At 45.5% G+C, this 27692-nt stretch overlaps 1 protein-coding gene across 3 annotated transcripts in view; it reads left to right on the forward strand.

Annotated features, from left to right (window-relative positions):
- CBLN4 (cerebellin 4 precursor) overlaps window positions 1-27692 on the forward strand; it is a 269591-nt gene that overhangs the window by 108238 nt on the left and 133661 nt on the right. For all 3 annotated transcript variants that reach the window (XR_008959332.1, XR_008959331.1, XR_008959330.1), the window contains exon 2: window positions 9950-10045. The gene's annotated coding sequence lies outside the window, so the exon portion shown is untranslated. The remainder of the gene's footprint in view (window positions 1-9949; window positions 10046-27692) is intronic.

A 27692-nucleotide genomic window follows, 5' to 3' on the forward strand; every position in this document is an offset into this window, starting at 1 on the left:
ATTGTGGAGTGCACATGGCAGCTGTAGTGAAGTGGGCTTGACTTAATGTCCAACCCCGGGGGTTGCCTTCCGTGTGCACTGCTGGCGACCGGGGACGGTGTGTGATTGTGGAGTGCAGTTCCTGCCGCTGTCCTGTCCTTCAGGTGTCGCCGTGGGCTAGCACCTGCAGAATGCTGGCCCCGAACCTTTGCTCTTCTGGTGCTGCTCCACTCCTCCACGCTCATTAGCTTTTCTCCTTTCGGGGATCAGTGGCAGGTTTTGCTTGGTGTAACAGGTCACAAGTTGAGTGTGACCTAACACCCAATGCTGTTCTTTCATTCACATTCTGGAAGGGAGAAAGTACATTTCCAGGAGGGTTTCCAGAAGTCAAACCTCAGTGACAAGGCACATTATTTTGGCCCTGTATCAGATTGCAAACTATTGACTTCATGTGTCCTGAAATAGTATCTAACTAAACCCTCGCCTCTGTTCGTTTATTTGGTCATTCGTTCATTCACTGGCTCTTTCATTTGGTCACCTGTTTATTCTTTGGTCTCTGCTCTGAACTGAATTGGGTCCTTCCAAAATTCGTATGTTGACGCCGGATGTGACTGTATTTGGAGGTAGAGGCTCTAGGAGGTAATTTGGTTAAATGGACACATAAGGGTGGGGCCCTAATCCCGTAGGACTTCGGCTTCAGAAGAGGAAGATTGATCTCTCTCTCTCTTCCTGTTCCCACTGTGTGAGGACACAGCAAGAAGGTGGTCATCAGCAACCAAGAAAGAAGACTGTCACCAGAACCCCACCATGCTGGCACCCTGATCTCGGACTTCCAGCCTCCAGAATGGTGAAAAAAGAAGCTTCTGTTGTTTAAGTCACCCAGGCTGTGGTGTTTTGTTATGGAAGTTTTAGCTAACTCATGAGGTCTCTCGTTCATTCCATAAGCATTTACTCTGTGTCGGGCACCATGAGAGACGCTGGATGTGAAATGACAGCCATGTCTTTGGGACATTCCTTGTTGGTTGCCTACCCACTGCTCTCCCTCTTGTTCCTGGCAGCAGAACCCAGACTTTGTTTTGGTGGCAATGTGCCCCATCCCAGGATATAAATCATGATTGGTCTCAGCTTGCATGGCAATTGCACTCCCCTTTCTTCAAGAATGTGGGCATGAGGTATGGGCATCTCAACAATGGTTGAGACCATGGGCAATGGTCTATGTGGGCATAGACCTGTTTCTAGTCCAGGAGTAATAAGGGGAAGTTGTCTGGGGGCTCCTGGTGATTAGTTTCCTGCTTGAAAAGAGAAAAGCACGTAAGATACACTTTTGGCCCCTCCTAACTTGCTTTCTGCCTGAGATGCATTTTGGTGAAGAGCCAGTAGTTGGCGCTAGGGCGGCCATGTTGCAGTCTTGAAGGTGGAGAGAGAGACAAGGTTGATCCACTGTCACTGAACCACTGAACCTACAGATGTTCGTTAGGTGGCATAATTAACTGCTTTTTTGGGTCTAAGCCACTGTGAGGAGGCTGTTTTGTTATTTGTTGCCAAAACCAGCCTTATTGGTACAGTCCCTGCCTTCAAGGGGCTTAGAGTCTGGTGAGGCGTGCAGACTCTTAGATACTGACAACATGACATCACAGCAAGTATTTAAACAGAGGGATACAGTAAAATGGTGTGTAAACACATCGTATTCCTAAAACCAGGGGCTTCTTTCTTCCCATTGTAGCCTCTTTTGAGGAATGATATTCAAAGGTATGTCTTTTCTCATCTCTAATGTCACTTCTTCAAGATGACCAAGATTCTCTTTTTAGAGCCCACATCGTCTTCTGCCCCCAGAGCATTGCGTAATGCTTTACGATGGGGACTGTGACGAATACCACCTAGGTTCCAGTTCTGCCTCCACCTTGTATCGCCTCGGGGATCTTGACCAAGATTCTTAAACCCTAGTTTCATCATCTGCAAAGTGGGGATAATGCCGGAACTTAGCTGATGTGTCTGGACCATGGCAGTCTCTCAGTAAATGTTGGTTATCTGTCAGACTTCCCTGCTTTCCGTGAATGCCCATCACTTGCTGGGCAGCCTTTGGTAAGAAGAACCTTTTGTCTTAGGTGATTCTACAGATGAATTTAAGGAGGGTGGATGTCTTCCTAATGTTGAGACTTCCTATCTAAAAAGAATATTCTTTACTGTTTTTTTCCTTTGTATGTCTTAATAAAATTAAATTTTTTTCTACCTGTTTCTTAAATTTATGTCTACATCTTGCATCTTTTGTGCTGCTGCTGCTGTGATAAGTGGGGTATTTTCTTCTACTTATCTTCCACTCTAGGCTGGTTCCATTCGGTAACCCAAGAGCTCGGATCGTGCAGCCAAATTGGTAAAAACCAGAATCTTGAAATGACTTAAGCTACAGACTCCAAGCTCGTATGAACAGGCAGATGTACTTTGCTCTACCCAGCCTCCTTTTTATAAAGTGAAGTGCAAATAGCAGCCCTGGCCCTGACTGCAGCTTGCTTTACCCAGAGGCCAGGCAGGCCAGAGAGGTGGAAAGAGCTGAGTTGGGCTTAGAGCCAGGCTTTACCTCAGAGCCTCAGATTCTTTATCCATAAGATGGGGCCAATCATCCCTGCCTCTCAGGCTTGAGATAATAATGTTAAGCACTGAGCATGATGCTTGGAGTGTTGTTAATACTAAATTAATGGCTAAAAGCGCAGGTTCTGGGCTCAGATCGTATGGGTTCAGATTCCTGCAATCGGACATTTCCGAGCTGTGTGTCCTCGGGCAAGTGACTTCTCTGTCAAGTGAAGATGATAATAGTGTGCACTTTGGTGGGCAGATGTGGGAATGAGATGCGACAGTCCTTACGTGGGGCTTATGGAGGCCCAGTGCATGCAGAGTGCCAGGCGTGGAAACTCTGTGAGGCCAGAGACCTTCCCTGCCTTGGCCACTCCTGAGTCCCAATGTCACTGAATGAATGAATGAACAAAGGGGTGAAAATATTAAACCAAAAAAAAAAAAATACAGTGGTCTATGAAGAAAACCCAAATCTATTGTTATCAGTGTTGAGTCTCTTTCAAAATTCTAAAAGAGGATCCAGACCGGTGGTTCACACCTGGAGACTATTTAGCCCTCAGGGGACATTTGTCAATGTCTGCACACATTTTTGGTTGTCACAACTGGGAGCGCTCCTGACATCGAGTGGGTAGGGCCCAGGGATACTGCCCACCGCCCCACAGCGCGCAAGTCCCCACAACAGAGGATTGTCTGCTTGCAAGAGTCAGTGGGGCTGAGGTCGAGAAACCCTGGTACAGGCACAGAATTATTTCTGGTCCCTTAGAGTTTATCACACAGTCAGATCATCTGGTGTTGGGTAAGGTCGTCTGACCCAGAAATTCCTGCTGATAATAAGCCAGTTTCCCAAACCATAAAGGAAGGAGCTGGTCCCTACAGTTCCCCAAAGTGGTTGTGGTTTCTCTTCGATTTGCTGATTTTCCAGATGTCCCGGTGGTGATTTACTGGCTCAGCCTCTCCTTGGATCAAATACTCCTTTGGCATGGGATTTGTGATAATTAAAACTCAAGGAGATTGAAACTTTCCCCTTTGAGAAAAAGCTCATGAGATGAATGATTCACACTCTCCAAAGAACCATTGACTCCCTGGGATTTTTCTTTTTGCTTTTGCTGGCTTCACTACTCCCTCTTATTCATCATATCCTGGCTCCTTTATTCCCAGTCTGCACGGACTGCTAAATTGTTGAAGAGAGGCAGACATGGCTCCTCAAAAAGCCTGGAGAATGCTTCTGGCTGCAGGGACTTCAAGAGGATGCGGTGGTTGAAGTAGCCTGTGAATGACACCATCACTAACGACTCCTTACACCCGGGGACTGGGGAGGGAACAGAATGTGAGAAATCGCCTTACATTTTAAATGATATTCAGAGTGCGGGAATACAGTAATGAGCATGTTTTAATTCATCAAATGCTTTCTCAGCAGTAGTCTGAGATCAAATGACACGCTACGGCAGAGACTGCTAGTCTGCCTTCCCCAGGGTGTATTCTCCACTGTGCTGTATGAGCAGCAAGAATTACCCATGGCCACCCAGAGCAAATACTGTTCCTCAGACTTCCTCCGGCTACATGTGTCCGGGGCTAAATTGTGACCATTAGGATGAGAATGGAAGTTTTGTGGAGCGCCTTCCAGCAACATTCCTGACAGAAGAGCTGCCCTCTCCTCTGCCCTTTGTTCTTTCTTCCTTCCTGCTGCTTGGACATAACTGCGATGGGTGGAGCTCCAGCTGACATCTTGGACCATGAGGACTAGGGCTACAGCCCAGGGGTAATAATCTGGAAAAAATGTGGGTCCCTGAGGACTTCCTGGCGTGGAGCCACCTTACCAGCCATGGACTGGCTGCATCTGGACTTTTCCCTGAGAGCGAGAACATTTCCATTTTTTTAACAAGCCACCATCCGTCACCCTCAGTAAAATGTCATCCTCACCGATTCTGCAACCAAGAGAACGCAGCTGCCGCTCTCGTCTTGATGTCTGTACTTGAGAATGTGTTTTTTTCTATGAAAATTCTTCTGACTTTATGAAGTGGGCTTCAGAGTCTTGGGAATGTTGTCCGAGGGAAGTGCCTTTGAAGTGACAGAAGACAGGGAGATTTTAAGCTCTGCACATAGCAGGTGCTCAAAAATTGTGTGAATTCCATGAATGATGGAGGATGTTTCATCTAAATGAACCTGGAGTGCTGCTAGGCTCTGGCAGGGGCACCAGTGAACGAAAATAGAAATTCAGAGCTTTAAGAACACACAGTTAAGTGGGAGAGAACTTGCAAACACAGAACCACAACTGATCCATAATTGACATGTAACATTGTAGAGGTTTAAGGTGTACAGCCTGATGGTTTGATGCGTGCATATATAGTGAAATGATCACCACAGTAAGTTCAGCAACACTTACCACCTCACATTATTACGCATTTTTTTCCTTGTGAGAGGAACTTTAAAGATCTCCTCTCTTAGCAACTTTCAAATATACAACAGAGTATTGGCAGCTATAGTCACCAAGCTGTCCATCACATCCCCAGAACTTATTTACCTTATAACTGGACGTTTGTACCTTTTGACCACCTCTGCCTATTGCCTCCACCTCCTCCTCTCTGCCTCTGCCAACCACCAGTCTGTTCTGTTTCTATGAATTGTCTTTTTTTTTTTTTTTTAAGATTCCACATATAAATGAGATCATACAGTATTTGTCTTTCTCCATCCGACTTTGCTTAGTATAATGCCCCAAAGGTCCAGTCATATTGTTGCAAAAAGTAAGATTTCCTTCCCTTTTTTTTTAAGATTTTATTTATTTATTTGACAGAGAGGGAGGGAGGGAGGGAGAGCACACAAGCTGGCGGAGCAGCAGAGGGAGAGAGAGAAGCAGGCTCTCTGCTGAGCAGGGAGCCTGATGCGGGGCTCCATCCCAGGACCCCGGGATCATGACCTGAGCCGAAGGCAGATGCTTAGCCAACTGAGCCCACCAGGTGCCCGACTTTGTTCCTTTTTAAGGCTGAGGAATACTCCCTTGTATATGTATACCACCTTCTCTTTATCCATTTATCCGTTGATGGATTATAGATAATCCAATGGATTGTTTAGGATATTTGAAATATTTTTTTAACATTATTTCTTTAGTAATCTCTCCACCTATCGTGGGGCTCGAACTCATGACCCCGAGATCAAGAGCCACATACTCTTCTGACTGAGCCAGCCAGTTGCCCCAGGATGTTTGAAATTGTAATCAGCTCCTCCATTTCTTACCTCTAGCTAACTCTGATGCAGTGTCACTGCTTCGGGGCTGTACTGTACCATTCTCCCTGCTTACGGGGCAGGAAGCTTTGTGGTTGACCCCCGGCTTCCAGCTAAAGAGGTTTTTCTGGCCCTTCTGGTGACGACCAGAATCACAGGACTATATTCTCTGCCAACAGCACGAAAAGTGGAGGTGCTGTCCAACTTCTGCACTGACTATTGAGAGAAATGCCTCTCCCCTTTCCTTTTTTCTTCTTCTTGGGGACAGGAATGAGGACAGGATGGTGGGATTTCCTGAAACCCTCTTGGACCACAGGTTGGGAGCTGTGTGTGGGGGTTGGCAGAACAATGAAGTAGAAACCAGCTGTGTGTTGCTCGGATGGTTATGAGTTCTCATACCAGCCCCGAGAGCTACTTATATCTGTTTACTTAGGTACACTTCACCCCTTTGCCAATGAAGATTGGGGGTGGAACCGATATACCCTTCATTGGTTTGCTTGGGCCTCTGGAACAAAGTGCCACAGACTTGGGGGGCTTAAACAACAGACATTTATTGCCTCATAGGTCTGGAGGCTGGAAGTCTGATATCAAGGTGTGGGCAGGTTTGGTTTCTTCTGAGGCCTCTCTCCCTGGCTTGCAGACAGCCGCCTTCTTGCCTCGTCCACACATGGTCTTCCCTCTGTGTGTGTCCAAATCCCCTCCTCCTGTAAGCACACCAGTCAGTCACACTGTGTTAGATCCCGCCTCATGGCCTCAGTTCAACTTGATCGCTTCTTTCAAGGCCTTACCTCCAAATACAGCCACATTCTGGAGGTTAGGGCTTCAACATATGAATTCGGGTTGGGGGGGGACACAGTTCCGCCCATAACAGCACATTAGCAACAGTGTTAAATGCGATTTTCTATTGTGTCACATGCCACCAGAGGCTCCGAGGACTGGGTCAGATGCTCGGATCGTCTCAGAAATGGCATGGTGTTTCTCCTGCAGCAGCCGCCATGCACCCGCCTCCCTCCCCTCCCTGAGCAAGAGAATCCCCGGGAAGGATGTGTTTGGAGAGGGTCGCTGTGCTTTAGTCTTCCTCAGGTCCAGGGAAGCATTTTGGGAGACTGACACAAGTCTCCAGGAGTCTGAAGGTCACGAGGATTGGCATCTGAATCCTGTATGGCTGGGGGTGGTGGGGTGGAGGGCAGGCCAGGACCTGTGCTGGGAGGTGGGAACGGTTTCCTGCCCCTCATCGGCTTGTCCCAGAGTTTCTCAGTCTCAGCACTGTGGACTTTTGTGGCTGATTTCGTCTGTGTGTGTATGTGTGTGCGCGCGCACATGCCCTTACATGTGTGAAGGGGACCTGTCCTATACATTGCAGGATGTTTGGTGGCATCCTTGGCCTGCACCTATTTAATGCCAGCATCACTCCTCCCCCTTGAGAACCAAAATGTCTGAGGCATTGCCATATGTTTCATAGAGGCAGAATTGCCCTGGTCGAGAACCTCTGGTGTATCCCATGAAAGTGAGCTACTCTGAATGAACTTGAGATGGACTTTGGCCAAGACGAGGTGGGTGGTGAGGTGACTCTACAGAGGGGAAGACCATAGAGCCCCTAAAGCCACGGAGGAGAGCTGTGTGATCCGCCGAAGGGTGCAGGAGGCACCACCCACGTGCAGGGCAGTGCAGGGGAGAGCCCCCCTTCAACAGGTGGAATGGCGTAGGGGCGTCTCTGAAGAACCCCGTCTGTGACTGACAGACTCAGCACCTGGCGTCTGCCTCCTGCAGCGGGTGCCCAGGCCGGATACCCTCATGATCCTGTGAGAGATCTCTGCCCTTCGGCGAGTGTGGGTGAAGCTAGCTGAGCAAATAGCGAGGAGCTGAGTCAAGCAATTTCATTTCCCCTGACCACAGGCTTCCAAGCAGCAGGCAGGCCCCGCTGAGAGAGGACACATTTCCAGCAGCTTAAAGTATTATTTGGAATTTGGACAGGACTGGGTTTTTTAATTACCTAAGAGGGACAGGAAGAGCTTTGGCACCTGCGTGCAGCGTCACCAGGGGCAGAGAGAACTCTGTCAACAGAAGGGATGTGAGGCATGAAGGAGAGTACGTTTGCTTTCTTGCCTCCAACCCTGTTGCGTTCAGCTTATTCGGTAAACTGGGAAAGGAAAACGTGTGAAGGACGGAAAGATTCTGGGACTGACCAAAAAAGAAAAACTGGAATTTCTGTCTGGTGCGTCTTCCTGGTTCTCTGTGCCTTTCATTGTCTATTTTATAATTCTGCAGGTTGTAGAGAGTTGAGATAAATGCAAATGAGTTTTGTCCAGTAATTGCTGCCCCCGGGATATCAACTTTCTACACCTCGCTGTAAGCTCAGCTCAGCATTCCTGGCTGCCTCTCTGTGGGTGCGTTCTTCACGTTTTCCTTTGAAATAGTGCTAACATCTTCCTGGTTCCTCCACTCATTCATGAGTTTTTGACACACATTCACTTTATATTTGTGTGAAAATCATGGTTTTACTTTTTAAACAAATGGTTCTTTAACACCCGGTGATGCGTTAGGTGAATGTGGGCTCTGGGATTCCTGCCTCCACGTTCAATCCCCTGCGCCGGAATCTGAGATCCCTTAGTGCCTACAAGTATAAAGCTCTCTTTGAAGTGCACACTCAGCCTCCATATATTTGTGTTCCTTCCAAATTCTCTCTTGTGATTGAGTTCAAGTTTTAAAGCATGGTGGTCTGAAAATATGCAGGGACTCATCCCAATCTTTTGGTACCTGTTGAGACCTGATTTGTGACCCAGTGTGTCATCTATTCTGGAGAATGTTCCTTGTGCACTTGAGAAGAATGTGTATTCTGTTGCTTTAGGATGGAATGCTTTGAATCTATCTGTGAAGTCCCATCTGGTCCAGTGTGTCATTAAGAGCCCTTGTTTCCTTGTTGATCTTCTGCTTAGATGATCTTTCCATTTCTGTGAGTGGGGTGTTGAAGTCCCCTACTATTACTGTATTATTATCAGTGCGTTTCTTAAATCTTGTTATTAATCGGTTTATATAGTTGACTGCTCCCATGTTAGGGGCATACATATTTAGAATTATTAGATCTTCTTGTTGGATAGACCCTTTAATTATGATATAGTGTCCCTCTTCATCTCTTATTAGTCTTTGGTTTCAAATCTCAATTGTCTGAAGGATTGCTAGCCCAGCTTTCTTTTGATGTCCATTAAAGAGCATCCTACTAAAGAATGAATGGGTCAACCAGGAAATGAGAGAAGAATTTAAAAAATCCATGGAAGCAAATGAAAATGAAAACACAACTCTTCAAACCCTTTGGGATGCAGGAAGGGCAGTCTTAAGAGCATAGTGTATAGCAATACAAGCCTTTCTCAAGAAACGAGAAAAGTCTCGAATACACAACCTAACCTCCTAAAGGAGCTGGAGAAAGAACAGCAAATAAAGCATGAATCCAGCAGGAGAAGAGAATTAATAAAGATTAGAGCAGAAATCAATGAAATAGAAACCAAAGGAACAGTAGGACAGATCAACGAAACTAGGAGCTGGTTCTTTGAAAGAATTAATAAGATTGAAGTGCATGCTTCATAAATGCCATTGTCCTTGAGAAGAAGGTGGCTTAGTGAGGGTCTTCCAGAGAGCTCCACTTGATTTTCTCACCAGTGACTTGCACAGCAAGGCTGAGTTGGCTGAAGGGCACCATGACTTGCTTTCGTCCCTGCCAACTTCTCCTTGAAGTAAACAGCGGTGCCTGTTTGCTTGCCTGCTTACCCTGCTAGCTGGACCTCCTCCTTCGCCTCTTCCAGGGCGGAGTTCTGACACGCGGGTGAGTGGCGGGTCTCAGAAAATTGAGATGGAGCCTCTTGGACACTCTGCCTGTGAAACAGGCAGCAGGAAGTAGGAAAAATCTAACGTCCTGTTTGTACCTTAGGTTGACCTCAATGAGACGCCAGCCCTCAATGTGTTTTGTTAAAGCCCAAGAACTCAGCAACACGGGCTTTTATCTGTTCTCAGTAGCCGGTTATCTCAGTAATTCATGCTACCAGCCCATTGAAACAACAACCTAATTTTATTTGGAATTGCCTATAATTTGTGCGTTATTTTTGAAAGGAGAGAAGTGTAAATGAGCTGGCAGATGTCTCCCTCTTTCAGTTACCATGTAACCTCTCTTTCTTTTTTTTTTCTTTAAAAGCCCAAACACCCTAATAGGAATTGGATTAAATGAATAAGTTCCAGTACATCGAGAAGACAGGAGAGCACCCTTCTGAGCAGTGTGGCCAGCCTCTCAGTAAGTGCAGGCGATCTGTGCCCTCTCTCTAAGAAGTTGTTCCTCAGCCCTGCTGTGGGTGGTACAGTTTTTCTTCTCATTTCTAGGTTCATTTTGCATGTGTGTTTCATCTACAGGGGTATACTCGATTAGCAAGTGTTTAATTTTTTCCCACTTATAAATTGAATTATATTCATCGTGAAAAAACAATACAGAAAAGTTGAAGGCAGAGACTAAAAATAAGATATAGTGCTACTACCCAGAGTTTAATTATGATATTTTCTTTTTAGTCTTGGTTTTATGAAAAATAAGATATATTTGTGACTAGAATTTATGCTCCCTCCATGAGATTTCTCCTGCTTTTCCTTTATTAAAGCAGGTACAGGCCCCTGAACTTCCCCAATAGGGAGGAGCTCGTGGAAGGAACAGGACAGCAGGCTGACATGGCCTACGCTCCTCCCTCTGCCCTCTTTATTTACACATCGATGCTCATTGATGGAAATAAAAGAAAAGCTTATCTGGACCAATGAGTAATTGTCCAGCCCCAGGGGTTCTGGACCGGCCCCAACCTGGGCTCCTGGCAGCAGCAGGCAGGTATGGGCAGACCTCCTCGGGTAGCGCTTCCAGAACTGTACTAGTCACAAGAGTGACCTAGGGATGTGACGGAGCTGCGGATTCTGATCTAGTCGTACCCAGGCGATGGGTGCGCTGCTGGTCCTGACTGCACTTGGAGTCGCGGGCCCTAGGGGGTGGTCCGAGGCTGCTCTTGGGGATCGTGGCATGAGGTTCTTCTAGACTTGTGATCTTTCCTGATCCTCACAGAAAGCCCAGAGCAGCGGATCTGATAGAACGACAGGGCCTTGGTGATGGGCATTTGGGGATAATCACTGTGCGCATTTGAGCAAAAACACCTGGGTCCTGGATAAAACCCAGAACCTTACCAAAACCCTAGGGGTGTAAGAGAAGGAAGATCGGAGCCTGACTGAAGGCCAAATCTTTTAACAACTCTGCAGGATTGGTGCTTAGAGGTAAAATTAAGTTGATTTATGAAAAATAAAGAAGTGTGCACTTCTTATGTCCATGAATTTGTGGGCTGAAATTGTTCATGCTGTTTTTATAATGTACATGTAAATAAATTCACAGCGGGTTGCAATCCTATTTGCCTTTGACTTGTGGTATCATGAACATTTCCCCAGCTCATGAAATATTCCCTGAAAATAACATCTTTAATAATTCTGTTCTGGGACAGCAAGGACAGGGTCCGTTGTGTTCAGCCCTGTGTCTTCAATACTCAGCATAGTGCCCAGCATAGGGTAAGAGCTCAAGGACTGTTTGTTGATTCACGCAAGTGTGGATGTACCTTGATGAATGAGTTCTTTGCCGTTGGCCACTTAGATTGCTTTCAGTTGTGTAAGTAATACCATGGTGGACATCCCTGATGGAAACCCTTGTGAACAGTCTTGATTCTTCCTTTAAGATATCTGTACAGTGGGTTTACTGGTCAGTAGGCAGGCACAATTCCAATATCCGGGTTATTTACTGAAAACTTGCTCTTGGAAATATACCAGTTTACATTGCCATCAGCCGTGCCCGTTTTGTCATGCTGCTGCCGATGCTGGGATCATCATTTAGGAAAAGCAAAACCTTGCCAGGCTTACAGGCTGTCTTATTTTTGTTTGAACGAACATTTCTTTGATTACTAGTGAAGCTGAGCAGGTGTTTTGAGTGTGCTCACTGATCTTTGTATCTCTTCTTTAGTCAGTGGGGCATTTGGGTTTTTTGTCCATTCTTCTGTTGGCTACACCAGCATATCTAATTGGAGGGGTGAATATGGTTCATCTTTCATTTTCTCAGATGATACCCTTGCTCATAGGTCTGGTCGAAAACACAGAATATAGACATAAATTTAACTTAATAGGAAGCAGGTGCTTCTTGAAAAAACCCAAAGCGTTAAACCACTGAAGTACAGCTCTTAGGTTCCTGGAAGGCTAGCTGAGCACACCGTAAAAAGTAAGAATTTTCACCACACTTATTAACATTGTACTAGAGGTTTTAGCCCTTGCAATAAGACAACAGAAAGGATTTTCTAGGTTGAAAAAGAGTAAGTAAAACTGTTTATTTGCAGACCACATGATCTTATATGTAGAAAATTGTAAAGAATTTATGAAACAAAAAATGCCTAATAGATCTAATAAATGAGTTTACCAAGGTTGTGGGATACATGATCGGCATGCAAAATCAATTGCACTGATATGTACTAGCAGCAAGTAACCTGAAAATGAAATTAATAAAAGAATTCCACTTGCATCAAAAAGAATAAAATAGTAATAAATTTAACCAAAGATGTGTAAGAATTGTACAAACCCGAAGTATGAAATGTTGCTGAGAAAATGTAAAGAAAATGTAAATAAATGAAGAGATATTAAAAAAAAAATTTACAGATCAGGCCAGAGAAATGATTTTTCTCTGTAACGTGCCGCCGCCTAGTGGTCCTTGAAGACAGTGCAGGAATGAAAACCTTTATGTTTGGAATTAAAACAACTCGTTTAACCTTAGGGTCTTCAGTCCAGGCTGCCCGCAGTTCTACCTCATTATTGGTACAGCCCCCCAACTGAACCCCCCCTTAATTCTTTCCCTCCTTATGCGATCCTTTACCTTGCAGGTTGACTGTTCTAAAATTGTGCCAGTTCTCTGTTCAAATCCATTCAATAGCTCATGATTGTTCTTACGATAAAGCTTTAGTCCCTTAACTGGGTTTAGGAAGTCTTCCACGGTCAGGGTCGGCAAACTTTTTCTGTAAAGGGTCAGTTGGTAAATAGTTTGGATTTGGGGGCACATAGTCTTTGTTGTGATTTCTCAGCTCTGCCTGGGGGCTCTCAGTGGAGCCCCAGACCACTGGCTTTCCCTCCACAAGCTTCGTGCTCTGGCTGTCTGGCTGCTTTCAAGTTCCCCGGGCTTCCTACTCAGGTATTCAAAGACCAGTGTCCCTGTTCGGTTATGAGCAGAGTGGGGGCAACGAGCTGGTTTGGGAATCAAAACTAAAAAAAATTATGCAGTCTTTGGAGGTTTCTCTGGCTTACACATAAACTGGAGAGGGCAGGCTTTGCTGCTTCCCTGCGTGTTTTTGTGCAGACCCACCAGTGCTGGTGGGATCTAGGTACCGGGTGTCTCAATATTTGAAGTTCAGAAAGTACGCTAGTAACTGCTAATTCGAATAGGCTCTGTCCCGCTGCCTTGACATACATGCCTTCATAGGGAGACCCATAAACATATATAAAGGTAATATTCAATAATAAAAGCTGAAATTCAGGTTTTATATGACCAAGTTGGCAAATTAGCAAAGAGGATGACATTTTATTATTATTGTGCTTGTCTGGATGTTCCCTCCCTGGACTGGCAATGTTTGGGGATTGAGTAGTAAAATAAAGGTAGATGTGACGCATGAAATTATACTTATTCCACAAAATTTATTTTTGCCTTCTTTTCAGACGAGCAACTCTGTTGTTGAACTCAAGATTTCACATAACTTACATTGTACTGACAGTGAAGGCAAGCAGCGCTCTTCCAAGTGTGCTCCGAGAGACTTAGCCCTTTAAACAGTCTCCAGTGGGTGATGATGTAAGATAAATGAGAGAGATCCTACTCTCAGTTTCATGCCAGGCTCCACCCTTTAGAAACAAACACAGCATGCTGGCTGCACCCACACTTTGAGAATCATGGAAAGAAGTTCTACAAAGTACATTTATTTATTTATGAGAGAGAGAGAGAGTGAGTGAGTATAAGCGTGAGCAGGGGGAGGGTCAGAGGCAGAGGGAGAGAGAATCTCAAGCAGACTCCTCACTGAGCGCAGAGCCCCGTACAGGGCTCTCACAACCCCAAGATCATGACCTGAGCCAAAATCAAGAGTCAGAGGCTTAACCAACTGAGCCAGGCACCCCCTACAAAGAACTTTTAATGCAGGGTGTGGCACAGTTGAACACATTTCATAAAACTATAAATCAAAATATGCAAAATTTAACAATCTCATAGATATTCTGAAGCTAGCTTCTTCCCAAAACATTAAAAATATTGCTCAAAGTAAAAGCAAGATAAAAATTTTAATTGGTGAGTATAATTTGAAACAAAATTATTTAAGTAAAGCTGACATCTGAAATTCGAGAATCGAGTAACATTTTAATTAAGCATTTTTTCATCAGTAAGTCGTACGTAAGTGTTCTTGCATCAGTAAATCTGTTCGCGGTTCTTGCGTCCGGCGTCCACCTGGTCGCCAGTACGAAGGGGAGGCATCCCTTCACTGCCTCTTGTCTAGACATACGCGTGGGCGTGCACACACAAGTGTGAGATTGCTGTGAGACAGCTCGTAGTGCCAAATGTTCTTCGGCCACCACACGAACTGTGTGGTCACCCCCTAACTGATAAGTTTATCTGGCATCGTAAAGTGGATGACAGGAGATGTGGGAAAATGGGTGTTTGACACCTGCAATTGGTGATCTGTTAAACGCAGAAATGTATTGAGGAGAAGCACTGGTCAGCTTAGCTAATTTCCCTTTTCTCTTACTTAAATGTTCTTTTATTCCAACTCCCTGCACTCTGTCTCCGAGGCTGCACAAGCCCCAGACCTTCACGGTGTTTGGATGCAGGTGCCTTCTGGCTTAAGGACCAGGGCAAGAGATGCCGAGGAGCATTTCCCAGGGGCCTGAACAGTGTCAGTCATGAGAGCCGATGGTTGCATTGTGAGTCCGAGCGACATGGTTCTCCCCGGCACCTGTGGATGAGGACTGTTTGTTTATAGGACATGCGGGGACTGCAGAGCTGAGACCAGGGACCCTCTTACTGAGGTTGGAGCCTGAAATAGATGGTATGCACGACAGGTTTCTTCTTGCTTTTCTTTTTGGCTTCGGTGCAAGAGAAGAGTGACCTAGAGCCTCCCTAAAGAGAGGAGAAAAGAGGGAGGAGGATTCTAGGAGGGATGGCTTTGAGACAGTCTCCTGCCCGGCCTTGTCTTTGGACTGATTCACAACCCAGATGCAGAGGGCACAGCCAGAAGCTGAGTGAGCTGTTTTCTCATGCTTTCTTGAGACATGGGGCTCAGCAATGCTGCTTTGAGCTTCGGGTGACCAGAGGAAGCATTGATGTTCTTTCCTCTCCTACTTGTGGGGCTGTCCTGAGCCATCGGGAACTGGTAGTGTGGACAGTCCCACTCTAACAGATGTTGGTCCTTTTGGGGAGGATGCCAGCCACAGCAGCAGCAAAGAGGCACGTCCCAAAGGACGGTGGTTTTCTTTAAGTTGAAGGCCATGGAAGAACATGGAAACCTGATGTCAGAGCCCTCAAGGACCCTCAGACACAGGGTTGGTGTTGGTGGGTTATGTAGGGGAAACTGGAGGTCTTCTGTGGGCAGGCGGGGCAGCTTACCAGCGACATTTATACTGCTGACTTCCCCCTGACCATCTCCCCGGGCTGGTGGCTCACGGGGCTTTCAGATTGGACTGAGCCGCCGCACCTGAGCAGGCGCTGTTTAGGCGTCATAAGAAGGAGCCACATTGTAGTTCCAGGAAGAATCTTGCAGAAGCAGAGAGCAGGTTTTGTCTCTGGGGAGTAAAAGTATCTGAGGGGTGCTGTAGGCAGAATAACGGCCCCCAAAGATGTCCTTGTCCTCATCCTTGGGACATGGATGGCAAAGGTGAACCAAAGTAGCAGCTGGAATTCAAACAGGGAGAGGATCCTGGATTATCCAGTTGGGCCCAGTATAATCCCAAAGATCCTTAAAAGTGGAGGAGGGGGCAGAAGGGAAGGTCAGAGACAGCGACATCACAGCAGAAGCCCGGCAGAGTGAGGCTCTGGAAGCTGGGCAAGGCCAGCAAGGGGATCTCCCACAGGAGCCTCAGGAAAGGAGCACAGGCTGGCCGCACCTGGACCCGAGCCCATGGAGACCCATTTTGGACTTCTGACCCGCAGACCCTTGGAAGAGAGTGAATTTTGTTGTTTTCAGCTTCTGAGCTTGTGGTCATTTGTTTCAGCGGCAGTAGGAAACGGAGACTAATAAATTCTTGTGCTCTGGGATTTGCCTATAGCATCACTTCTTCAGAGGTTCATCGGAGGGTTCCTCGGGGAGCTCTGGGTCCCTGCACTGTCCCCTGACACGGGTGATGCAGCTGGCGAGCCCCTTCCCTCAGTTCTGGTTCCGGGGCAGAGGGAGGTATGTCTTGCAGCCTCCTCTTGCTCTGCTTCCTTGCCTTCCATCCACGCTATTGACAGAGATCCTTCCAGATGGTTCCAGGTTCTCTGTGGAGACCTCCTGGCTCTGGGGAAGGATACAGCCTCATCACGCCAGGCAGTAGGGATGAGGCTCCTTCCGCTGCCTTCTCTTCTTGCTGTCACATGCCCACAGCTTCAGCTCAGTGTCTCATGCACCCCAGAAGATTTGGGGTGAGCTGTCTGCGTAGGTCCCTTCAAGCCTCTTTCCCAGGCTGGAGGGGAGCGAGAACACCAGTCTCTGCCTCCAGCAGGTCCAGCGAGTTTCCAGCGAGTCTGCCTTTAGCTCCACCATACCCGTGATCGACGACATCTCCTGGTGGCCTGCTCTTGTGCCTGATCTCCTTGAGTCTTTACGATGCTGTGAGGCTGCAGAATTGGTGACCGAGGCCTGGGAGGCTGAAGTTACCCGTCTGTGGTCATAGGCGTGTCTGAGGCGGCATCTGAGCCCTGGAGGCGCTGTCGCCACGGCTTACATCTTTCCCCATGCAGGTGTCGCCCCTGCTCCCGGGCACACTGCTGTGTGACTGGAGGCTCTGACACGACCCAGGAGCGAGCCGGTGCTTGCGCCCAAGTCCTCTGACTCCTTGTCCAGCGCTTGCTCCCTAGCACCCTCTTGACCCACGGCACAGGAATGTGGCATCTAAAGGGCCGTGTGGTGGCCGGGCTCCCCAGTGGGCCATCCTCTGCCAGTTGCCATATTCTCAGCTCTCTTGTGCTGTTGGGACCAGATTGAGAGGCTCCCCTCCAGAGAGCTCGTTGGGGAGGCATCCGTTTGTTTTACCAGGATCAGCTCCAAACCTGTGACTGGGTGTTCTTTTGAACTTTGGGATTCCACTTAAATGTAGAAATATTCATAATGGGGTCTTTTCTGTATGAAGGGAAAGTATATTTGTTTAGAGAGCCATTTACTGTCCAGCCAAAAGCGACAAAGCCTTCACCTTCAGATTTTCTTCCAGTCTATGAAATCTCCTGTCCTCGGGGAGCCTCGCCTTCTCACGTGCCTGGCATCAAGATGAGGTAGAATTTGGCGCCATTTCTGGCCTGGTAACTTCTTTGACTCTTTGGGAGTTGTTTGTGAGGAATCCAGGGAGGGGCCGCTTTTTCTTTGCTAATAAGGCAGAAGCGTTTGTGAATTTGGGCCATTAGTGGGGACAGTCGGCTGCACACATGGCCAGACCCTGGCTCAAATGTATTTAAATTATGCAGGCGAGCTTCTTAATTAAGAAGGGATTTTGCCAGAGGGAGAATACCACCCGAATGCCTGTGATGCTCTTTTTGCCTCAAGGGGTGGCCTGTAGTCTTCTAGACTAAGTAAGTTGGCCTCTAAAGGCTTCTTCCAAAAAAAAAAAAAAAAAGGAAAAAGTTGTTGTTGATCCTTTATCAGTAGAAGAGAGGAAATGAATCTGCAGTATCACGGAAGGATGCCGGGAGATAACTTTAATTTTTCACATTCTAATGGCTTCATGGCCATGCTGCTCATTACTGTGTGAAAGCCAGGAGCCGTGGCTGGGGACTTAATTACTGATCTGAGATAGTTTCAGAAAACATTGTAAAGAACTTGCCTCGCGACAGATAATGACAATAATTGATTGCCAGGAGAAGGTGATTTTGTACAATGGAGGTTCTGGCTGTAAACAGTAACATCCATCTAGTTCCAAACTGAGAGGATTCAGAAGACCTGGCATAGATTATCTTGTCGCAGGCAGATGTGCCTCAAGGAGTTACAGCACTGCAAGGTGAAGAGAGGGACTGAGATTCGAAACAAAAACTCTCTCGAGCCTCCTTTAATCTGGGTAACTGGACTTGTCCTAACTGGATAATATAATCAGTTCTTCAGTTCATCTTTTGGGTATAAATATAATGCCTAATATAATTAGAAACATAATTAGAGAATAAGAAAAGCACTTTAAATGGTGAGCAGCATTTGAAGGGCTTATCCTGAAAAACTCAAAGAGGATGAAACCAGGGTTGCTCTGTACAGGTGTGCAGGTTGTGGACTGCCCAACTCCAGGAGGTGCTGTGGACATCGTGAACATCTCTAATTTGTATATTTGTTAGAATTTTTTTCTGGCAAGTGGCAGTAAAATAACCCTGAGGAAGGGACACCTGTATTTAATTTGCATCAAAGTACAGGGAAGGCTAGGTGCCACTCCTTTGAGAACTATAACCGCAGAACTCACATTCCAAGGGCAGAATGTGATGGCCCATGTTTGTTTTTGCTTGTCTGTTTAAACTGCAGAGTATGGGTCTGCATGGCATTAAAAAAATGAAGCTTTGAATTATTAGCCAGCAGTTAAAAATCAGATACGCTAACATAAAAATCTGGATTTCTAGTTTCTCTCAGAAAGAGACTTTGGGGAGCCTGATTTCGTGCATCACAATAAATGAGTCTAGCTGGTGTTAGTGGTTCTCCATCTTGTCATAATCCCACCACACTTGACGGTGTCCTTGACGGTGAGAGCCAATGTCAGCTGCTGTTTAGGACTATACTTGCTCTATATTTTTCTCAGAGAATGAAGAGGAAAGCGATATCACTCTTGTGTCTGTGTCTCTGTAAAATGTTCAAAACCAAAAATAGAAGAAGAGGGTGCAGTTTTTCAAGAAAAACAAATGGTAGAGAGCATATTTTTTATTGAAGGGGACAATGCTTGTATGTGTTTAATGTACAGAATTTGTGCCAAATGAATAAAAATAGCTGGCCCCAGTAGGCATTTGAGTTTGTAATCTCTGCAGTGAAAAGACCTATAAAAACGTAGTTTAAGGGGCTCTTGATGGAAACACCTGAGAAGAAGAAACGGGGCACCTTGATGGGAAGAAGTATCCCAACAGCATTTCTGAAGTCACGCTCCGTGTCCTAACTTACAGCTCCATGGCGGGCACGTCTGGAGGATGGGACGCCCTCCCTCGCGGGTGCCAGGAGCGAAGCAGGTGTTCTGGTCTGAGTCTCCCGTCCGAATGCGCAGCTGCTCTTGTTGGTCCCGGCTGTGTCCACTGCTGCTCCTGCAGCCTGGTACAGGGCTTGGCACCTAGTAGGTGTTCATTAAAAATCATTGAATGTGACATCCGTCCTGGGAGTAGAAGCAGGAAATGGGTTGCAGCACGCAGCCAGCTGGGAAAAGAGACATACACCATTTGGGACTCTAGGTTGCAAGAAATGGGAATCAATCTGGGGTAATTTATGCAAACAAGGGACGTATTCGAGGTTTTGGGGTATTCCTAGAATAAAAGGAAAGTCCGTAGGACCTTTTCTTTGGACAGGATGGGGCCCCAGGCAGCCCTGGGCGTCCAGGCAGTGGGTACCAATCTTCAGGACACCGCTGTGTCAGGATCCATTGGCTGAAACTGTCTTCTGTCCTTGGGTCATTTGACTCAAGAACAGGAGAAGCAGAGACTGGTGGGTCTTAGTTTTGTCACTCACTGGTGGGCGGGGCCACTTGATGGACAGTCTTTGCCAGACTCCAGGGACTGGTGGCAGCGTGGGTCTCCCAGCAGTAGGTTCGCACACAGAGGAAGTGCGAGCTTAGGTCAGGGCTAAACCCGTCCCTGGTTTTTGTAAGCTGGGATTGGCAGACTCGGTGCTGTTCTCTCCCCACCTCCAGCCCACAGTCCCCACAAGCTGCTGTATGGCCTCACCTGGCCTCACATGTCCCGCTTTCCCCGGGTGGGGAGGAACTCCCTGGGAGCTTGCTGATGCCAGCCTTGGCTTTCCCCTGCCCTCTCTCCACCTTGCTTAGGTCTCCGTCTGCCCAGTTGTGGAAGAACCATAAGCTGTGGAAATTTGGTTTTAGGAATAAAAGTGTAGTAACAAGGGTTACTCTTTGTTTCTCACCCCAGGAACTGGGTACCATGCTGAGTCATTGATCTGCATTACTCCATCTGATCCCCATGGCTCTGACCAGACGCTCTCCTTTGACTATGGTAGATTGTGATACTGGAATTACGGGCTGCAAGTCAGGGGCTGGTCTAGCTAGTTCAAATCCAGTCTGATCGGTCCACAGCCCAGGGTCCTGTTCACCACACAGCATACCCCCCCCCCCCCCACCCTGCTGAGAAGCCCAGGGCTCTGAAGAGACTCGGGTGTTTCCTAGGCTGTGGGTGATAGGATTTTTTTTTTTTTTTAAGATTTTATTTATTTATTTGACAGAGACAACCAGAGAGAGAGGGAACACAAGCAGGGGGAGTGGGAGAGGAAGAAGCAGCAGGCTTCCCACTGAGTGGGGAGCCTGATATGGGGCTCGATCCCAGGGATCTGGGATCACGCCCTGAGCAGAAGGCAGATGCTTAACGACTGAGCCACCCAGGCGCCCCTGGGTGATAGGATTTTGGATGCAGCTTGTCTAGTGCAATCCAATTCACTCGGAGTTTTGATTGTCAAACATAAAGTTATTCTGTTAACCCCATTTTGAGCAATGGTGTTTATTTCCTACCCGAACACATAAGAGGAGCTGGAATTCTGAAATCTGCCCAGCTATGCGCCGCATTCTACCACCCCATGTCCAGAGCAAGCGACTTGATGAGAGCCCCCACCACCAGCGTTTTGTTGTTCCTTCCAATGCCGAGTTTTAACTGGTGGTTCACGTGAAAGAATCTTCATAAATCTAAATTTATTCCGTGTAAGGGACAGCTCTTTATCTGGGATTATGGCCATCCATCTGTGCCTTTTGGTGATAAAAATGTCCTTTCTTGTGTGAAAAGATGGTGCTAGTAAATGTTCTATTTTTTATGTAGTAAAATATGAAATTTATGCCATTTCCAACTGTGCTTGTGTTATTTTTTGGGGGTATGTGTGTGAAATTTTGAAATGTTACCAGTTCATCAAATACAAGTTTTGAACTACTATCCTGGATACCTTATCTGCTGAAGGGACAGTAAATATGTGCGTCTATAAGGTGCCGAAATCTAAGGATACGATGGGGAGTAAAATAAAATAGGAACAAACTTTAGAAATAAGTAGATATAAGAGTAAAGAAATACTTGCCATTTTACTGCTTACTAGTACTTTGTGGTGCCAAATATTCTGTCTTTTTCATCTTAGCTATTCTGCTGGGAGTATAGTGTGGGGTCTCTTTATGAAGGTCAGTTATTTATCCTTTTGGTGCTGAAAGACATTTAGATTGATTCCAGATGTTTGCCCCCATCAGCAGTGTTACATTGAATACTCTTATACAAGTCATCTTCTTTTTTCTACTATTAGTTTTCATTTGAGTTAATTTCAAGCCAGAAAAGTAGAGAGGATAGTACAATGAATATCTATATTCACATCTCCTGTGTTTAATAGTTGCTAATATTTTGACATATTGGTTTAATCTCTTATTTGCCCATATTAAAGTGGATTAGCATCATAGCATTTTACCCCTAAATGTCTCAGTGTGCATCCCTAAAAACTGAAGATGTCCAGGTGCACGGCCGACATTCTGCATCATACCTAATAACCTTAACAGTAGCTCTCGAGTATCCTCCAATATCCTGTTCACGTTATTTTTTCCGAACAGTCTCCCAAATGTTTTCAAAATCAAAACCCAGGCAGGGACTCCTCATTGTACATTACATTTGACTGTTATATTTGTCCTTAGAGTCCCTTTTTTTAATTTTCTATTTTTTTTAAAGATTTTATTTATTTATTTGACAGAGAGGCAGCGAGAGAGGAACACAAGCAGGGGGAGTGGAAGAGGGAGAAGCAGGCTTCGTGCTGAGCAGGGAGCCCGATGTGGGGCTCGATCCCAGAACGCTGGGATCATGACCTGAGCCAGAGGCAGACGCTTTAACGACTAAGCCACCCAGGCGCCCCCTTAGAGTCCCTTTTAATCTAGGGTAGTAACATTCCCCACCCACTGGTTTTTTTCAATGGTATCGTCTAGAAGATCTAAGACCAATGTCCTATAGAATGTCTTACTTTTAGGTTTGGGGATTGCTTCTTTATGATGGTGCTTAACTTGTTCTCTGTCACCTAAATTTTCTGTAAACCGAAAGTTACACCTAAGGCCTTGAATGGATTCAGGATAAACTTTTTGGCAAAAAAATATGGTAGGCGTAGCCAGTGTATACCACCTTGAAGTTACAAGGGAAAACACAGAGCATCTGGCTGCCCCGCCATTGGAGAGGCTAATATTGATGACTGGCTTAAGATTGGCGTGGTCACGTCTCTGCATTGTAAAGTCACATATTTCCCCTTGCAAATAGAGACTCATCTGTGGAAGGGTATATTGGCATCATGCAAATTCCAGTTCCCTGTCATCTGCCCTCTGCGCTGGGCCTTGTCTCAATCAGCTGTTTCATTTGGGGTCGTAGGATGTTGATCTGCAAATCCTACCATGTCTTCTACATCGATTAGCTGACGTTTTTCTGTAAAGAAGAGATTTCTTTCATTTACTGGAATTCTAGAGTGGCCCTAAATTATAGTCCCTTCTAACTGGCGTAAGGTGGTATCTCAATGTGGTTTTGATTTGAATTTCCCTGATGGCTAATGATTTTGAACATTTTTTTCATGTGTCTGTTAGCCATTTGTATGTCTTCATTGGAAAAGTGTTCATAACTTCTGCCTATTTTTTGATTATTTCTTTCTTGTGTATTGAGTTTGAGAAGTTCTTTATAGATCTTGGATACCAGCCTTTTATCTGTAGTTTCATTTGCAGATATCTTCTCCCATTCTGTGGGTTGCCTCTTTGTTTTGATGACAGTTTCCTTTGCAGTGCAGAAACTTTTTATCTTGATGAAGTCCCACAAGTTCATTTTTTCTTTTGTTTCTGCTAGGAATGTAGGATAAATGCTAAATTCTTTCCCATTAGTTATCAATTGTTAGAATAAGGAGACGGTGTAATAGTTATCTCCAGTGATGGCAGACAGGTTTAAGTTTTGCTTTGTTGGCGCCTTCTTGTGTATCAGCATGGATTTGTGGATCTTTATATATTTTCTCTGCTTCAATCAATTGCAGCCATTACTATTTCTGATGTTCTACTCTTCTCAGTGTTGGCCATTGGGCACCCCTTCTGGTCAGCTCATATATCCTTTGGACATGAACTCATTACTCATTGAATGTTTCCTTGCTTTCTGGGACAACGGCATGTCCTAGATTGTACTTTCTTGCACAAAAAATGAAAATTGTTGTTGAGGATTAATTTTGGAAATCAGAATTATTGTATCATATGCATTCAGTATCTTGAAAAATAGCATCAAATTACTCTCCAAAATACAGAACCAGTGTATCTGTCCCTCCTGCACAAGGAGGGTACCGGCAATACCAGATCTCCCCTTACTTTTGTCAGTTCTTGAGAAGATCAAACTTTAGTAATTTTTCCAATCAGGTGGGTGAAAATGGTATTTGCTATTTTAATTTCCTTTTCTCCAATTACTAGCATTATTGGACATATTTGATATAGATTTGTTTACCATTTGAAACTTTTATTCTTTTGTTTGCTTCCTTATATTATTTACTCATTTAAATGGGTGACTTTCATCTGTTTTTTAAAAAACTTCCCCTTGGTCGTTTAAAGCAAACCCACATACAGAATTTTTATGAGTAGCAGTTACTGTAGATAGCCTGTTCTCCATTGCTTCCACTAGGTGTCACTGTTTGCCTGTTTAGAAACTAGAGAATCCTAGGTGACTGGGAAGGAAGTCTGTGGGTAAGATGTATCAGTGGCCACCTGGACTTCTTTCTACTTGCTTGGGCATTAGATGCTCAAGAGCCTTCTATAGGCAGTTCAGTCTCCTGTGCGTAAATATTATTTTTGGATTAAACTTCGATCAAAATCAGGTCAAATGTCAGTATGCCTCTCTTGGCCCTTTTAAGTCTCCAGAAATTGTGTCTTTCATTTAAACTGAGGGCAGACAGAGGAATGAAAACCAACCATGTTTAAAGACCTTCAGATAGATCTGCACAGAGATTAAGACTCTTGCCTTTTGGAAGATGAGCTATTTCCTCTTGATAAGAAACCTGATGATAAAATATACATTTGGTTTTTGCTAAGATTGTGGGCATGGCATGCCATCTGAGTTTTTTCATCTGTAAGCCGGTCATTTTCAACCTGCAGAGGCTTTGCTTTTTGCTCTTTTGATATTAATTGGAAAAAGGTCACTAAGTGAATTATATTGATCAAGACCTAATCCTTCATAGGAATTGAGAGCTATTTTAAAAAACGTTTTTGACTACACGATACATATAAAAGTGTCCAAATCATATGTGTACAGCTTAGATTTTCACCTGCTGAACATAACCACATAAAGAGCACCAATATCAGGAAATGGAACATGACCAGCTCCCCTCCCCCCCCAACTCCCTGCATGCCTCTTTCTGGTCACCCCTCCCCTGGTCCCACCAGGAGTAACTACCATCCTGACTTCTCTCTTCAAAATTAGTTTAGCCTGTCTTCGTACATTTTATTAATGAAGCTGAACACCATGCAGTCTATAGAGTCTGGCTTCTTTCTCTCAATTTTATATTTGTGAGATTAAGCCATATCTTTGAGTATAGTTGTTCTGACTTCCCACCACAGTATAACATTCTAGCGTGTGAGTATGCAATGATTTATTCTATCACTGATGAGCATTTGGGAAGTTTTTAGGTTTTGGCTATTCTGAACAGTACTGATTCATGAGTAATAATGTACATCAGAATACGATATTGTGTATTGCAATACAATAGTACCAAGAATAGTGAACATTGTAGTGCACGTCTTTTGGGAAAGAATGTGGAATTCCTGGGATCGAAGGCGGCATTTGCTCGGCTATGACAGGTACTGCCAAAGACCGCTTTCTAAAGTAGTTTGTATCTCCTGCCACACTGTCATGTTTGGGAGATCCTGCTGCTTCAAATCCTCACGAACACTGGGTATTTTCCATCTTTCTCATCTTAGTCATTCTGGTGGGAGTAAATTGTGAGGTCTGTTTATTGAGGTCTGTTATTTAATTTGGAAATGTTGGAGGTTAAATTCTCTTCACCTGGGAAATCAAAGGAACACAATATTTGTTAAAGAAAATAGAGTGGAAGCAGAGAATGGACATTTATTAGAACGTTTATTAGCTTAGAACATTTTTAGCTCATGCACTGCCATTCAGGATAATCTGTAAGTGAATTTTACTCTGATGGAAGACGTATATTTTATTATTTTTAAAAAGATTTTATTTATTCATTTGAGAGAGAGAGCAGGAGCAGGGGGAAGAGGCAGAGGGAGAAGCAGACTCCCTACTGAGCCGGGAGCCCCACGTAGGGCTCTATCCCAGCACCTGGAGATCACGACCTGAGCCGAAGGCAGGTGCTTAACCATCTGAGCCACCCAGGCGCCCCAGGGAGACACATATTTTAAAGAACCCCCCCCATGTACACATTAGTGTAAAAATAGAAAAGAAGCACAGTGTGCTTTCGATCCTTTTTAATTTTCAAAATGATAATTGCTGTTTTATCCTGATTATGAAAAAAACCCATGACTATTACAAAATTTCAAATAATGTAGTGCAACAGGACCTTGCAAAAATGTCTCCTGAAATATGAATGCTGATATAACCCAATTGCTGATTGACTTTTGATTGTCAAGTGGGGTAGAGCTTAAGAGTTTAATTTTTTTTAGAGGAGGAGGAAGGTGTGGTTGGGGTCGGCAAGTCTGGAAAAGGCAGTGTGACTCCATCTCTAGCTACTCCATGCCAGGAAGCAGGGTGGCAGAGGGAGAGGCCTGGTGTCACCGGTTTTTTCCTAGCTCTGTTTTCCTGGACCACGCTGGTGAAGTGCATGCCAGCTAACAGTGAGATTCCTAATTCCTGGCAGAACAAGTGGGCTTCAAAGCCTAGAATCATCCCTGGAGTGAGTTCAACCAGAGCAGGCTCCTGCCACCAGGTGGCGCCCTGAGGCAGCCGGCAGGCTGGTGAGAGGCCCTCCTGGGTCGCTATGTTCACTTTGTAACAACTCCAGCCCACATTTGATGTGGTTGGATTTTGGGATCCCACTCATCACATTATGGTGAGCTTTTAACATAATCGGAGTGCCATCTGAAACCACAACCCCATTTCAGCCACACCACATCACAATTCATTATTCTGGAAGTGTCTGTGAGCCTAGAAGGAACTGGTTTGTCCAGAGCCTGCTTCAGCTGGGCTTGTGGGCTCTACAGTGGAGAGAATTGGGGAGCAGAAATGGGTGGAAAGTTGCCAGCAAGATGTGTTGATGAGCATTTATTAGGGTAGGGAGATGTGGTTTCAGTAAGGGCCCTGGCTGTGTGATGCGAAGCAGATCCCCTTCCTGGGGAGCTTGTGGTGTCACCGGGGGTATAGGACATACATAAAAAATGTAAAGAGGTGTAGGTTTACCATTTCAGTGTTGAGAACATCAGGAAGGCTTAGTTCTAAGGGCTGAGCTGGTTTAGGAAGGCTTCTTGGAGGAGGCAGCCCTTAAGGCTGAGAAATCCCAAGTCTTAGGACCAGTTTGGTGCACACACCATTGGACCACAAGTGGCCACATAGAGCGATACCCATGAATTGCCCAGTTTGTCTGAGTCTCTTATCACCTGCACAGTCACATTGCAATGAACAGCTTCCTTCTCTCCCTGCTGGGTTACATGAGGGCTGCCGAGAGCAGAGTTCACAGTGCTGACCACAGTGCTGTGTTCCAGAAAACTCCTAGCTGCCATTGTTACGTTGCATGGACAGAGGAAAGAGAGCCTGCCTTTCTCCCCTTTCTTTCCCTTTCCTATCCTGAGTTCTCCGTGCCTGGGGGGCAGGGATTTGCTTTCTTCTCTCACTGTCTGACATGTCTTGGGAACACTTTGTTTTCTCATCATTAGGCCATAGGGTTTGTTTTCTAGACCTCAGCTAACGGCCACCGACGAGTAGAAATCGCTGACATATTTCAGTTCTGTTGGGTGTTAATCTTTATCTTACCAAACCTGTTTCTTCCTCCTTCGAATGTGGGATGCTTAGGGTTGTTTTGAGGATGAAAGAAGAGCAGGTATGTGAAGAGCCTGATGCAGGGCCTGCAACCAGGTGTTCGGTGGTGCTAGCTCTTGTCTTCCTGTCCCTCTTCGGAACATGCTAAGGCCATCTCTTGCTTCTGGGATGCCGTCCTCCCGACACGATTTCCACCGGTGCCCACTGCACCACCACCTGCCTGACTTCTCACCAGGCAATGTCTTCTCCAAGAAATCTCTCCCTCCTTTAGGACTTATTTTCTCTATCGCCGTATCAGTCTGATGAAGCTCTTGCAACAAAATACCAGAGGCTGTGTGCATTAAATGATTGAAAATCTACTTACTTATTTAAGTGACGTATAGTTGACACACAACGTTGCGTTAGCTTTGAGTGCACGACACAATGATTTGACAACTCTGTATGTTATGCTGCGCTTGCCGTAAGTGTCGGTACTGCCTGTCACCATACGAAGCCATTACGACACCACTGACTATATTCCTGTGCTGTACCTCTCGTC

The sequence above is a fragment of the Ursus arctos genome, unplaced genomic scaffold, assembly GCF_023065955.2.
Source record: "Ursus arctos isolate Adak ecotype North America unplaced genomic scaffold, UrsArc2.0 scaffold_16, whole genome shotgun sequence".
NCBI lineage: Eukaryota > Metazoa > Chordata > Mammalia > Carnivora > Ursidae > Ursus > Ursus arctos.